This window comes from Manis pentadactyla, chromosome 1, assembly GCF_030020395.1.
Source record: "Manis pentadactyla isolate mManPen7 chromosome 1, mManPen7.hap1, whole genome shotgun sequence".
Lineage (NCBI taxonomy): Eukaryota > Metazoa > Chordata > Mammalia > Pholidota > Manidae > Manis > Manis pentadactyla.
In genome coordinates this window covers 122660655-122674482 of record NC_080019.1, presented here as the reverse complement: position 1 = coordinate 122674482, position 13828 = coordinate 122660655, and the positions used below count along the sequence as shown (strand labels likewise).

Sequence of the window (13828 nt, the reverse complement as noted above, 5' to 3'; positions counted from 1 at the left end):
GAAGTCTGAGATCAGGGTGTCTGGAGAACTGCAGGGTCCCCCTAAAAACTCAAGGCGAGAATCCTCCCTTGCCTCTTCTAACTTCTGGGGGCTCCAGGTGGTCTTTGGTGAGTGGCTGCATCACTCCAGTTTCTGCCTCTGTCTTCCCTTCATCTTTACAGATTGGATTTGGAGTGCACTCAGGTAATCCAGGATCATCTAGGTCCATACTTAATTACATCTGCAAAGATCTGAAGTTAGGATGTAGACACATCTTTTGGGAGGCTTTCACTGGATCCCCTTCAGGTGGCATGGCTGATGGGTTGCTGGCTCTTTGCTGAGCTCTCGAGCACTTGAGTGATGGACTGGGGGCGCAGTGAACTGAGACGGAGGAGAAGGATGGAAAGAGTGCGAAGCACATGCATGGCCCTGCTGACACCGGCTGGTGGTGTCATCAGCAGCCCTGCAGGTTAGTGAGGGCCATTCTGAGCACCCGTCCCTCTTCCTTTCCAAAGCAGGATGCTGTGTCAGTAAGCTAGCCTGGCTCTGCTACAGTTACAAATGACTCCAAAATCTCATTGGCTCACACACCAAACTTTTTCCTGCACTTGCTTCAGGTTTATGACAGGTTGACAGCAAGACTGCTCCAGGTCACCTTCACTCTGGGACCAGGCTGGTGGAGTGGTGGATTTGGAATATGGGCAGTCCTGTGGCAGAGGGAGAAGAGTGCATGGTAAACCTTGAGCTGGTTTTTAAATCTTCTGCCTGGAAGTGACAGGTGTCGCTTCTGTTCATTTTACTGGCCAGGCAAATGACATGGCCAACTTTGATGTCAATGAGGAGGAGGAAGTTATTTTTTTCTCAGTGAATATTTATGAACCACAGTCAGGTAGGCTACAGGTGCTGCAGGAGGAGCCTCTCTGTCTGTTGAGAACCTCCTCTACCACTCCCCACATAGGGAAGGCTGCTCCTCATCCAGCCTTTTGCAAAACCCTGAGCATTCACATCTCCAAGGACTACGCTGTCTGCATGTTCTGACTACAGCTTGCTCTTTATCCCTCCTCATTCCCCATCTCCCAGGACAAAGGCACTGAGTTACAGTTTCATGCCATTGTCTGGAAGAGCTGCTGCTGGACTGTGCTTCCTTGACATAATCTAGATTGAGTGCATCAAGTATGGCTATTTTCACAGCAGCCGTATGAAGAACACGTTGCTCCTTCCTCTGTTTGCAGAGGTTCTGAGAAATGGTCAAGGACTTGGCCCTGCAGCCACAGATGAAATCACCTGTGGATCCCAAAAGTTTTCAACAATGAAGGCAGAAGAGGCCTTGGGAAGGCAGAGTGCTGCTTCCATGAACCTAGTGGGCCACAGATGGACTGCCAGGGCTCTATAAACTCTCTAAATTGTAAGTAGAGTTGTGTGAGAGTACATGTTCAGTGCATGTGTATTTTCTGGGGCCAGGAACTACAGCTTATGTCTGATTCTCAAAGAATCTGAGAACTCAGGAAGATTAACAACTATGGAATCTAAACCAGTCCCTTCATTATGCAGGTGATATAGAAATAGAGGTTTGGTTTCTTGCACCAAATGGACTGACTCTATGTAATATATTAGCTGATAACTTCATCAAAAGCTTTCCCCCTAAACTTTGGTTTTGTTTCAATGAGTTAATTTCTGTAATATCACAACCTACTCTAGGAGAAAGGAAGACTCTTCTGAAAGTCACATTAACTTTTAAAGTCACAAGGGTGACATTTGGTACATTCCTACCCCACCAGCTATCACCCTTTGAGTGCAGGCCACCTCCAGCCTTCCCTTTGGTCTCTGTGGGGACTCATTATGTTTCTAACAGGCAAGTATAAAGACTTACAGTGCTGGTGTCCCAGAAGGATTTGCTTAGGGAGTTTCACAGACAGGGCTGCTGCTGTCTTGTAAGGGAATTTACATCCCATAAAGTAGGATAGGGGATGACTATGGCAGCCAATGGTAATAGGATGCATCAATATTACATGGCTACCAGGCATAGAACCAATGTGTGTTAATAGCACAGGTCTATTTATCCTCCTCCTCCTCCTGCATGATGCTGGTTGGAGATGTGTAGTATTTCCTTCTTACAGATGAGGAAACAGAGCACCAGTATTTTATTAGCCTCTGGAGCACAGATTCCTAACAGAGTCTTCCTATGGGGCCTCATGGCTCTCTGAACCCCTGAAACGATCTACAAAGACAAGTATGTATTTGCGTGTGCATTCGATTGGGTGGGGGGGCATGTGAATTTCATCAAATTCTACGAAGTTCTGTGATTGCAAATGGTACAGACCCACTACCCCAGCCAGGGCTTCTCTTCCTGTAAAACAATTGAATTGGCAGATTAGCTCATCTTGACGCTCAGCTGTACCTGTTCTGACGATTCTCTGCTTTCTGGTTGTTGACTCCCACAATAGCAGCCAGAACGGAAAGTAAGAACAATGTGGAGAAGTCACTTTTAGATGTTTCCCTTTCCTAACTCTGTTCTGGACAACTTAAAATCTTGCTTCTACTCATGGCAGTCCATATGTGTTAGAGTCCCAGTAAGACAGAGCAGAAAGAAACCTTAAAAATCCATTGGGAAAACTGAGGCCTGGAATGTCCATCACACATTCACACAGTAAATCAGTGATTGAGTTAGTGTTCGTTCCTTTCTGAGAAATCAATGTCAGTCTTAGCCGCAAACCTCTTGCCAACCTTTCTTAACAAATGACAATTCAGGATGACTCATTTTTCTTGACATTATGCAAATGAGGGAAGCAAGACTGAGTGGCTTTCTGTCCAAAGAGCAGGAAATGAAGCCTGTCTGGGGCCACACATTCCCTTGGGACATGTTGTAGTGTCCTAAATGGGTCCTGGAAGAAGCAGGTCTTTGTCCACGTCTGTTACATAAGTGAGCTCCTCCTCTTGGCTGTGGCTGGAGGGGCGGCTCCGAACACCCATTCCCCGGGAACACTAAACCAAAGAGCAACTGACTCCCATCTGCTATCTCTAGAACTTCTGTCAGAGGCTCCTTTCCTCTACAGCCTCGCTTTCCACTGAGGGAAACATTAATTCTTCTGGATTAGCTGTTCTGAGCCAGCTGGTCCCATCCGTATGAAGCAGAATCATAGTCATAGTAGGCCCCTTACACTTGGGGCCCGGGAAGCACTGAGCTAATACTATTAGTTTGCTGGATTTTTAGATGTCTTTTTACCTCAAAGGCAGACTTCATTCTGGCTGAAGGGACCCTGGACCCCTGTAACCTCTGTGAGGGGTAGGGTCTGGTGTTAATCTCACTAATGAAGAGAAAGTTACAAAAACTGACCATGCCCCAGTTTCTTTCAAGGGCATGGTGACTGTTTCTTCAGAAGGGCCACCGATAAGACACCTCAGAAAGTAGTGATTTAAAAGAAGGATGCTATTTCCTACAGAGTAGGAAAGCTGGAGGATCCTTTTAGATATTATTCACCCATGAGACAGACAGATGAGGAAACGGAGGCCTGGAGAGAGGCAGTAGTTGCCCGAGGCCCACAGTCAGGTGGGAGCAGAGCTGGGTGAGAAGCCTCTGTGTAGTTCGCGTTTTGGGCTATTCTACACAACTCTGCCTTTCTCTACTCCTTCATCTTCCTGGCATCCTCAAACTTCAGTCTCCAAATCAATTTATTTGGGGGCCCCTGAGTCAAAATTTCAAGAACCAAAGAATGCAGATCATGTGATCTTCCAAATAACATTTAAGAGACATTTGCTTACACTATTATTTAAGTGGAGAGGGGTCCCTCCCTCCCTCCCTTTGCAGAGTATTGCCTGTTCCCTCTGCCTCTAAACACGCGGGGTGCAGCCAAGCCCAGGGCCCAGGGCTCCTGGTGTGACTTGGCAGCAATAAGCTATCCGTCCACACATGTTTCGGGCTACTTTTGTGGGAACCAGTTCTCATCACCTGCCACTGGAGACTTTTAAGTCACCCCTCCCCACCTGGCTCTAGCGCCTGGCCTCCCGGTTGAGCAGGAGCCAGAGAGGATTTGCGATAAGGAAGCCACAGGCACAGGCCCAAGGCAGGCCTGAGGAGCTTGACCGGAGGCAAGAGGGTAACCGGGGAGAGCACACTCTACGCCCCAGCCAGGAGGGGTGGCCCGGCAGCCAGAAGGAAAACTCCCGGGCTTTTTATTGAATCCATGAAACAAAAGGTGAGGGGGTGCTGGGAAGGGGAAGAATTTATGATTATTTATGGCGTTGGTCTGGAGAGGCGGAGAGCATGAAACTCTTTCCAACTTGGCGGGTGATTCATTCCCTCGGGAGCTACAGGGCCGAGGCGGGCGTGCGCGCCGGCAGCCTGGGGCCAGCCGCACACTCCGCTGTCGTTTATTTATGGTGGTTTATCAGCCGCTGTGCACAGCGATAAAGTTTATGAAAAGAGGCGGCGTCTCGGGCAGGCGGGCGGACCCGCGATCGTTTCCCACACTGATTAGGATCAGCCTGGGCTTTGCAAGCTGCAGTTAAGGATCTCGGGGTCGGAGCCGCGTCTCCCCCTTCCTGCCCCGCCCGCCGGCTGGCCGGCTGCTGCCCTGCGTGGGAGCCGAGGTCAGGGTCGCGGTAGTCCCAGAGGGGGAGGGGTTAGGGGAGGGGAGACCCCGGGAGGACGGCCAGCCCGGGGAAGCTGGCAAGGAAGAGGGCAGTTACCATTCAAATAAAAATGCGTAGTCCCCATGCGGAGAGATGGCTGAGAGGTGATAGGAATTTTCCTCCTCTGGAACTGTGGCAAATTCTCATCCCCCGCATTTACTTTTCAACATTCCTTTCCCATCATTTCACCTATATTACTTTGTCTTTGCATTTGTACTTGACTCATTGTTCCTTTTCGTGATCGCGTTTGGTTGGTCCCTTCAGACAACAGTAATTGGACCCCTACTTTGCCGGACACGTCTAAGCACCGCAGAAAGAGCAAGAGCGATTCAGAGGTGAAGAGGGGGCCCTGGTCCTCAAGGTTCTCATGTTCACAGAGGCAGACAGCCAAGTGGAGGGCCTCCAGCCCAGGGCTGTAAGCAGCCCAGAGCACACACTGAGGCGGGGCCTGCTCTGCTGCATCAACTTGTCCCATCTTCACAGCTACCTTAGGAGGAATGTGCCATTGTTATGTCATTTTACAGATGATGAAACTGAGGCCCAGAGAGGGTAAGTGACTCGCCTGAGATGACTCAGAAAGTCAAAGGCTGAGCCAGGATTTGAACCCAAGCAGAATGGCCCCAGAACCTGTGCACATCCTCTAAATTTTCCTGACTCTCTAGAACAGTGAGCAGTGGGAGGGCAGCAGCTGGGACAACTAATCCTGCTTGGGAAAGTCGGAGTGGGCTTCTGGGGGAGGGGGTGTTATTAGGGATGGGCTTGAAGAGAAGGTGTTGACAAGACAGACATGATGGTAGAGAAAGGCAGTTTTACACAGAAAGAACTAATGTGGCCTCGGGTTCTCAGGACCAGCACCTTTCACCTTCCATTTTGTGTTCCTTGTCCCAGGAATGGGAGAGCAGAAGTACAGAGCCTTCCCATGCAGGCCCCCTTCCCAGCCACAGCCTTGATCTGGAAGGCTCTGTCTTCAGCTCCTGAAATCCCAGGAGCTCTCAGGTCTTCACAATGTCGTCCCCTCCTAAAAGCTTTCCTGGGTTGCTCCTTATCTCCCTGCTGATGACTGAAAGCAATCCTTTCTTCTCTGTTCCTCCCTCACACTTACCTATATGCAGTAAATCTCCTCGGTTTGGGCTCCATCTGTTTTTATTACTAGATTACGAGCTCCCAGAGGGCACTGGTCTGTTCCTTTCCACTTTACCTACTTCTTCCCCAGGCCTGGTTTAAGCTCCCACCCAAAGGAGGTTCTTAGTACCTGCATGTGGTGAGTAAATGGAGGAGAGTAGGGACACTGCTGATCTCAGTGATACCTGCTATCCCTCAATGGATTTCATAAGCAAGCAATGTAAAAATGAAGATGATGTGTATCCCCACCAGGGGATGTCTGGACCACCCTCTGCCAAGAGAGCACAAAGGCAGTCACCCAAGCCTGGAGTCTCTTGAAGTCCCTGCAGACTAGGGGCAGAATTAGTCCTGGGGCCTTGGGCATAGCAGGAAGTCTTGTTGCCCCAGTTATGGGGAAAGGGCTACGACGCCAGGAGCCAGGCAGGTCATTGCATGATCCTTCACGCTTTCAGTGAGGCATTCCACTGGGCCAGTGGCACTGTGTGGACATTTGACTCCATAGTGTATGGTATCAACTATGAGCACCTGTCAGCACCACTGATCAGGGGTCAGAACTGTGTCTTGTTCTTTGCTGTATTTTTATTTTTTCAGAATTAGCCTTTTAAAAATTTAATTGGAAAAGTAATACATGCACATGATTTAAAAATTAAAATGATTCAAAAGGGTACAATGAAAGTTGTGCCTCCAACCATCAACTCCCTAACTCATCATTTCCCTCCCCAGGAGCAACCACCATTGAGTTTCTTTCCCAGAGATGCTATATGTACACATGCACAATATTTTTGTAACTCTTGTGGTGACCTAATAAGGTTACTGTGAACATACTCAACACATTTGTGGGTGATGGTGACATTGTTAAGGTTCAGTGATCTTGAGAGCTGGAGAACTTGCACATTCTGAATGATGTTTAGTAATAAAAACTGTGTAGTGATAAAATCTGGATATGTCAAATACAACCTGGCGAAAGATTGGTCTGGTCAAGGGTAGTGGAAAAAGGATCTAAGGAGACATGGTTGACCACAGACTCAATATGGATAGCAAATATTAGGCCATTTTGGCAAACACCAGTATGCTTTCAGGGTGTATCATAAGGAATATAGCTAATGGAGATCAGCAAATTGTTTACTGGATTGGACTCTCATTAAAGTATTTGTAATCTGTCATTTCTTGATTACTCTGCTATCATTGGTAGGAGGAAGACTCACTGAGATAAATAAAGTAACTTTTCATTGAATAAGGAGGACCTTATTCATATCACATTAAATAAAAGATACCCTCATTAGACTCCTTGTCTAAGTAGTGTCATCTAATCTAGAGATGGAAAGGAGAAAAGGTGACTTAATTATTCAAGTGCTTGGCAAAGTAAGCTGAGTGCCCCAGGTCTCACTGCCTGAGGACAGATAACTTCTTTGTGGTCCCATACCCTAAGGCTGCCCATAGGGAAGGATTTCCAGCCCTTTGCAAAGCCTATCCAAGTAGTCCCAGAAGTCTTTGGGACCTCTTCCTGCTGGCTGCTTGGCTCCTGCTGGGCACCTCCAGGCACTCTGGAGCCAGAGCTCTGGGGAGTGAGGAAGGTTCTTTGCTCTTCACCTTTCCTGTGTGATGTTCCCATGTGCTAAGCTCTGCTGTCTGCTCAGATTTCCCACAAAACTCCAACATAGTGGTCTCAGTTTTTCCATATGGTCCTGCTGCTCTTGATGTCCAATACATGTTTGGCCAAAGGATTCTCAGAATTAATTGCTCTTGTCCAGTGAACAGGGCTGTCCTTCTGAGTCAACCTAGGTCTCTTGGTCTCCTTTCCCAAGAATGAGCTCCCTCCCAGGAGGCTCCCGGCATCTCAGGCAGTTGTCAGACATGCTCAGACATGTTAGAACTCCAGCTCAGGTTCACACTAGGACCTCAGTTCCCCCTAATAATAACTAGCAAGTGCTCTGTTTTGATGAAAGATTCTGATGAATTGTTGTATAAGGAAGGCCAAACAAGAGGCTGTGAACATAAACAATAGCACAAAGGGTTTTCATGGGCGCAAAGGAAGGATTTCTTGCATCAGGACAATAACAAGGAAGGTTCTTTTGATCTTCCTAGGGAAAAGCCAATGGTCTTTCTCGAACATTCAGGAATAGGAGTCCTTGTTCTCTCCATGCTGAGCCCTTGATATTCCTGAGGTGGACTGAGATGTTCCACCTTTAAAATCGAATAGTAGTGGCCTTTCCCCCAATTCAGGTAATGTAATTTTTCCATGTAAATTTTTTTCTACGCATTTTTCTTAAGTCTTAAACCTTTTGCACCTGCAGGCAACAAAACTAATGAACAAGTAGTAAACAGATATGAACTGGAAAGCTTGAAAACCACCGATCATGCTGAGTTGCTTTTTTTCAGAGAACACGTGTGCTTGTGGTTTTATACTGCCTGCCCATAATGTAGCCGTTTTTTCTGCTATTAAAATTGTTCCTAGTTCATGGATGGAATGAAACAGACCATTATTCCAGGGTTTTCCCGGAAGAGCCTCATGTTTCAGGAAGCACACCACGACTTTTTGTTCTCTTCCACCTTAGTACACTTGAGCACTGCTATTGTGGACTCTCCAGTATTAGTTTCCTTTCTCCCTTCTCCCCTCCCTCTGCTGTTTCTCTTCATGGACCAGACTGCCTCCCAACCTCTGCTAGGCTAAAGATAACCTCTCCTTCTGGGATATCACTCACAGGCTAAATTTACTCTCAGGGGTGAGTTGGGGCTACCCCGACCAGAGATTCCAGGCAAGCATTTCAGCACCTGCAGCTCTGCAATGTTTTCAAAAGTGATGGAAGGAGATTGGGAAGGAGGAGGAAGGAGAGATGGGAGAAGGTGGGAAGGAAAGACTCAGAGAGAGATCAACAGAAAGCTGGCAAAGGGGCATCAGAGGAAGGACACAGTGGGACAAGAGCTTAAGCTGAGTTAGTCTGAGGGATTTGACTGCTCCCAGGAAAGATTCCTTTTTTGTCAGTTATAATGTTACTGTAATACAACCCCCAGAGGGAAAAGCCCAGGCTAATCAGGGCTCAAGAAGTCAGTGGACTTGATGTACAGAATGGGGTATTTAATTTTATGATGTGGCTATGGGTTACATGAGAGACTAATAAAAGAACTCCATAAAATGTGGCTTGGAGCAATGGGGTTGCAGCCTCTGCCAGAGGGTCACCCTGCTCAGAAGTGGTTTTAGAGCGTGGCTGGTATCAAGCTGGTATGCACGAGGATGATCATGCTGGTTCTGAAACTGTTGAAAACCTTCTGTGCCAGTTGTGAAAGAGCTGCTGCTTTTAGCTTCCTAGGTGCTCCTCTGGCTTCACTGGCTGCCCACCCCTTCTCTAGGGCCTCCCCAGGATCCAGCAGCCAAATGCAGAGAGCCTGCAGATCCTGTTCTACACCATGGCTCCGCGTCACATTGTTTCTCAGTGGCGGGTGCTCATGCAGTATTGCTTGTGAAATACTTACAATGTCACCAGTCTTACAGCATGTTTTCCCAGGGGTTGGGGCTGTCAGATGCCTGTGGAAAGGACCAAGAATTCAGTTCCTTAACACTGTCCTGCATAGATCCCAGGCCAGTCCAGGGTGCCCAAAGGAGACTTTCTTAAATATTGCCTGTTTCTCCTCTGGTTGCTGCAAGGAGACACCCTTCCATTCCTTTGAATCATATTTGGCTGTCTCAAAGGGGAGTTTTAATAAGCATAGGAATGACTTCAGGGTTAAAGAATATTTTTGAAAGAAAGAGACAAGTTCCCTTAAGTTTTCCCAACCAGGAATTGCAGTCGCCATAAAGTTTGAATTGGAAGGATACTTAGGGAACATCTGGTCTCTTTTCACAGCCAGCATGGGACCCCTTCTATATCAGCCCCTTCTAGATCATGTCTATTGACTGGAACTCAGCTCTCTGCAAGAAGCCTTCTGAATGTATCAACAGGAGCTGAAATCTTCCTAAACAAATCAAAGTGTGAGTCCTTTTTGTTGAGCTGAAATCTTCATTTATATCTCAAATTTTGGTCCCTCACTTAGATGGAATTGCTAGTCCAAAGATAGCCCCAAAGCAAGAAATGCCATCTCACATGTCTTGTACAAGTGAGCTGAGAGGTCATGCAATCACTCACACATTCAACCAGCATTCACCGAGTGGCCACTAAGTGTCAGATATTGTGCCTAGCACTGAAGATTCAGCAGTAACCTGGGAATGGTTTTGCTCTGAGAGACTGTCCAGTCCGCTGGGGCCAGGACTAGACAGCTAGGAAGACAAGGGGAGTCAAGGGTAGTTGAGCTTTTCTTCTGAACCCCATTTCAGGCCTGGGTCCATCTTTGGTCCATTCTTCAGTAAGAAACTTCTGTTTTCCTTTGCCCCCACAGGTTGCTAATAGCCTGGCAAGTCCACGGAGAGCCTGGAGCTCTCAAGATCGGCTCTTATGTACAGACACTGAGACAGAGAGGCCAGGGGCTGTTTGCCATCTCCTTCCTCACACTCTCTGGAAATGCTTGTGAGCAGCGAACAACATTTTATGATGTACTTTGCTGCATTAACAATTGAACAGAATAATTCTGTTACCTCTCATAAACTAGAAATAGTAGACAATCTAGATAAAAAGAAAGACAATAAAAATCATTTATAAATTCATCATCTACAGATGACAATCTGGTGTTGTCCATGCAGACTTTTTTCCTCAGTGTATTTCATATTTCTGTGGCTAGGGGAGATACATACACACATCTGTACATGCATATATGCATTTTGTCCTCTGCCTTTTTTACCCAGTTATTTTCTCAATGAGCACAATTATAAAGTAAATCCAATTATTCAAAAATATTCCATTAATAAATACAACTTTGAGAGACATCCCCAAAGAAACCAGTAGAGAGCAAAGGGTTTAATCATCTCAGAAGTAAATTAGGCTTTTGCCAGGGACAGCAAATCAAGTTTGTTCTTATCTATATGAAGAGATTGGGGGTGGAGTGGAGAATTCTGTAAGATGGTGCGCTTGGTCCCGGCTCCAAGCTAGTACTTCTGGTGAGGCCACCCCTGGGAATGACCAAGGCAGTGCCTGGAGAGGGGAGCACAAGCATGGCTCTGTCAGAGACCTGGGGAAGGGAGCTGGAGCAGGGCTCTCTCCCCTTTAGCCAGAGAGCTGGGGATGAGGCTCTAGCTGTGGTGGGTCTGGGGCTACATCAGCATTCCTGAGTGGGTCTCCCTGTCCCACAGAGTTGCAGATGAACCTGGGGGGACCGCAGAGCCCAGAGGCTTCCTTTCTCCTGGTGCCTTGATCAGACTGACTACCTATATGTAACTATTTAAAGGACTGCCGTCACCTAAGGAACCCTCAGAAGCTGGCCCTGAGCTTTTGATAAAGAAAACAGATAAAGGAAACTGTGTACCTAAAGGGGCTCAAGAGGCACAGAGAGGGAGAAGGGGAACTCAAAGAACAGCCCTTCAAGGGAATAAGTAACCCTGCTGGGATGGACAGCTGGAGCAGAAGTAACCAGGACATTAACAGTGAAAAAAAAAAGAGGGAACCGAAACATATTTTTAACTGAAATACTCATTAGATGAATTAAAACAGAATATTGACTTAGAGGATCAAGGGCAAGAATATCCCAAACAGAACAAAAATACAAAGAGATGGAAATCATGAGGCCAAAATAAGAGACTAGGAATGCAGACCCAGGAGACCTCAGATGTCAATAATAGGAGTTCCAGGAGGAGAAAAATAAACAGGAAAAGGGGAGGGAGTAATTAGACAAATGACAGAAGATAATTGTCCCTGAGTGAGAAAAGACCTGGATCTGAGGTTTAAAAAAAAGAACTTGTGGCGTCAACTCAGACTGAAGGCCACATACTTAAGCCCATCCAGATAAAATTCTTGCCGAGCAGGTGTAAAGAGAACCTCTTGCCCCTTCAGTACAAAGAGGAAAACATGAATTACAGAGGAAAGGAAAGAGGTGGGTGTCACATTTCACATGTATGATCATGGGAACTTGGAGATGTCTATAAAATACTAGAGCCACTCAGAATACTTCTTGATGGTCAGGATAAAAAATAAAAAGTATTACTCAACATCCGTCTGAGAAAAACACTCTGTAAAGAACCTTAAGTACATGAAACAATGAACTGAAACAGATGAACTCAAGATAGGAGAAGAAGAAAGAAGTTGGTGGTGGGCCTCTGTCTTTGTCTCTTTCTCCCTGTGCCCCTCTCTCTCCTCTGTTTCTGTCTCTCCTGTCTCTGTCCCTGTCTCTCTCAGGAAGTTGCAATAAAGGCCTCAGCTGAACCCAAGGGGGAACTTCGGAGCTGGAGTTTTCCTGAACAGGACCTGTTTCAGGGCAGCCCTGAGCAGCAGGTGCACAGAGGGTGCTCCTACCGAAGGGAGCAGACTAGGGTGTGGCAGTTTCCTTCAGCTTCGGGCAATTTCTGATTTCTGGAGAGGAAGAGAGACTTCATGGGAGCTGTGAGCAGCCAACAGACCTTCAGCTGCAGTCTGGGGCTTGGGGTGGATTGGGGCAGCACACCTAGCATCCTCCACAAAGCGTGCATGGTGCCACGTACGTGAAATTATATGTATATACTATGTAGATACAGGTGCCATGGCATGCTGGAAAATGTTTAATAATCAGGTCTTGGGGTTAGGGGATGGAGCTCTGGTTTGTAACTTCTGCTGGTTTTTGTGGTATAAATAGTCCTATCGTGGTTGATATCCATTTACCAAGGTGATGTCACTGAACATAGCTGAGGTAAGATGCACACAACTGCCACTCCTGAGCTGGTGCAAGGTGGCTCCTGGTGGGGAGGTGGCACGGCAGGAGGAGCAGTCACAGCATCTGGGGGCTTGTTCAGGGGGAGTGTGCAGACACTGGAGTTTTCTCTCCATTGACCTGATTTGCTTTTTTGGTCACTTTTCTATCCGTTGTCCCACGGTCCCCTTCCCTTCCCATCCCCTCCCCATTCACCCCAGTAAGTTGTATTCTTTGCAGGTAGTATTCCAGAAGGAATCCCATGAACAATTTCTTGTCTTTGCTGAAGTCCCGGTGACTATCAGAATAATAGTGCTGTTTCTTGGTGGGTGGCTCTGAGAATGAAGGTGAGGGGGCATGGATTGGCTGGCAAACCTCTGCAAAGGGCCAGTCGGTAAGTATGTTTGGCTTGCAGGACACATGGTCTCTGCTGCTACTAGGAATCCCCCCGCAGGACACAGCTTGCTGACCCCTCTGCCTATGATACCACTGGATCATAAACCTCTACCTCCCTCATTGTTAATTATGGCTATTTCACAGCGCCCAGAGGAAAGAACCCCTTGACTCTAGACATTCAGGCCGTGAATTCAGAGGAGAGGTTTAGGCTTGGGGAAGGTTTTGTGCTTCCGCTGGCTTTGTGAATATAGCTTACCTAGGAATATTTTTTAAGTTCTCTTTCTCCAGGGTTAATAAGGGAAGGAAGAGAGAACTGCTGGATTAAAAAACAAAAGCCCCTCCAAACCCCCAAACCCAATTCTACTAACAAACCCCTTTATTTATCAGGAACCTGTTAATTCTGAATTTGGAAAAAGATACCTGAGAAGGAGGCAGACGCTCACCACGGCATTTTCTCTGAAGAAAGATAAAGAGATTAACAGAGTAAGCCAGGTAGGGCAGGTGGAGCCTTTTGGAAATTAAACTCTTCTTCAGCTTTCTAGAAAGTGAATTACTTGAATGTTAATATGACATTCACGGGTTTTCTATTTATGAAAGTGGATCAGGTAGGAGCTTTTTGGGGCAATATTTGGTGAACACCACGAGCTTGTTGGTGTGGATTCTAAGCTACAGTTTTCCAAATGTATTTGGGGCAAGTCTCTTTTCTCCTGGCTTCAATTTTTTCATCTTTAAATGAATACTTTAGATTTCTTGGACAGCTTTATGAATTTCTTCATCTTCTATGAATTTGTGTTGGTATATTCCTGAATTTCACTAAAACAATTAAGCTCATCTACTAAAAGGAAACGGCTTCTCTCCTGACCACTTCTTGCCCTGTAACTTTACAAGGTTGACAGCATGGGAGGCCAATTCTATTTTGGTTTCCAGTTGTCTTGGAATGTGTATGTGCGTGCATGTC

At 46.7% G+C, this 13828-nt stretch overlaps 1 long non-coding RNA gene across 1 annotated transcript in view; it reads left to right on the top strand.

Moving 5' to 3' along the window:
- Window positions 1-10550, top strand: part of LOC118907089 (uncharacterized) — a 59159-nt gene extending 48609 nt beyond the window's left edge. Inside the window, exons 4-6 of the long non-coding RNA XR_008997304.1 lie at window positions 1212-1388; window positions 7816-7953; window positions 10102-10550. This is a non-coding gene — a long non-coding RNA (uncharacterized LOC118907089). The remainder of the gene's footprint in view (window positions 1-1211; window positions 1389-7815; window positions 7954-10101) is intronic.
- Window positions 10551-13828: the final 3278 nt, after the last annotated feature.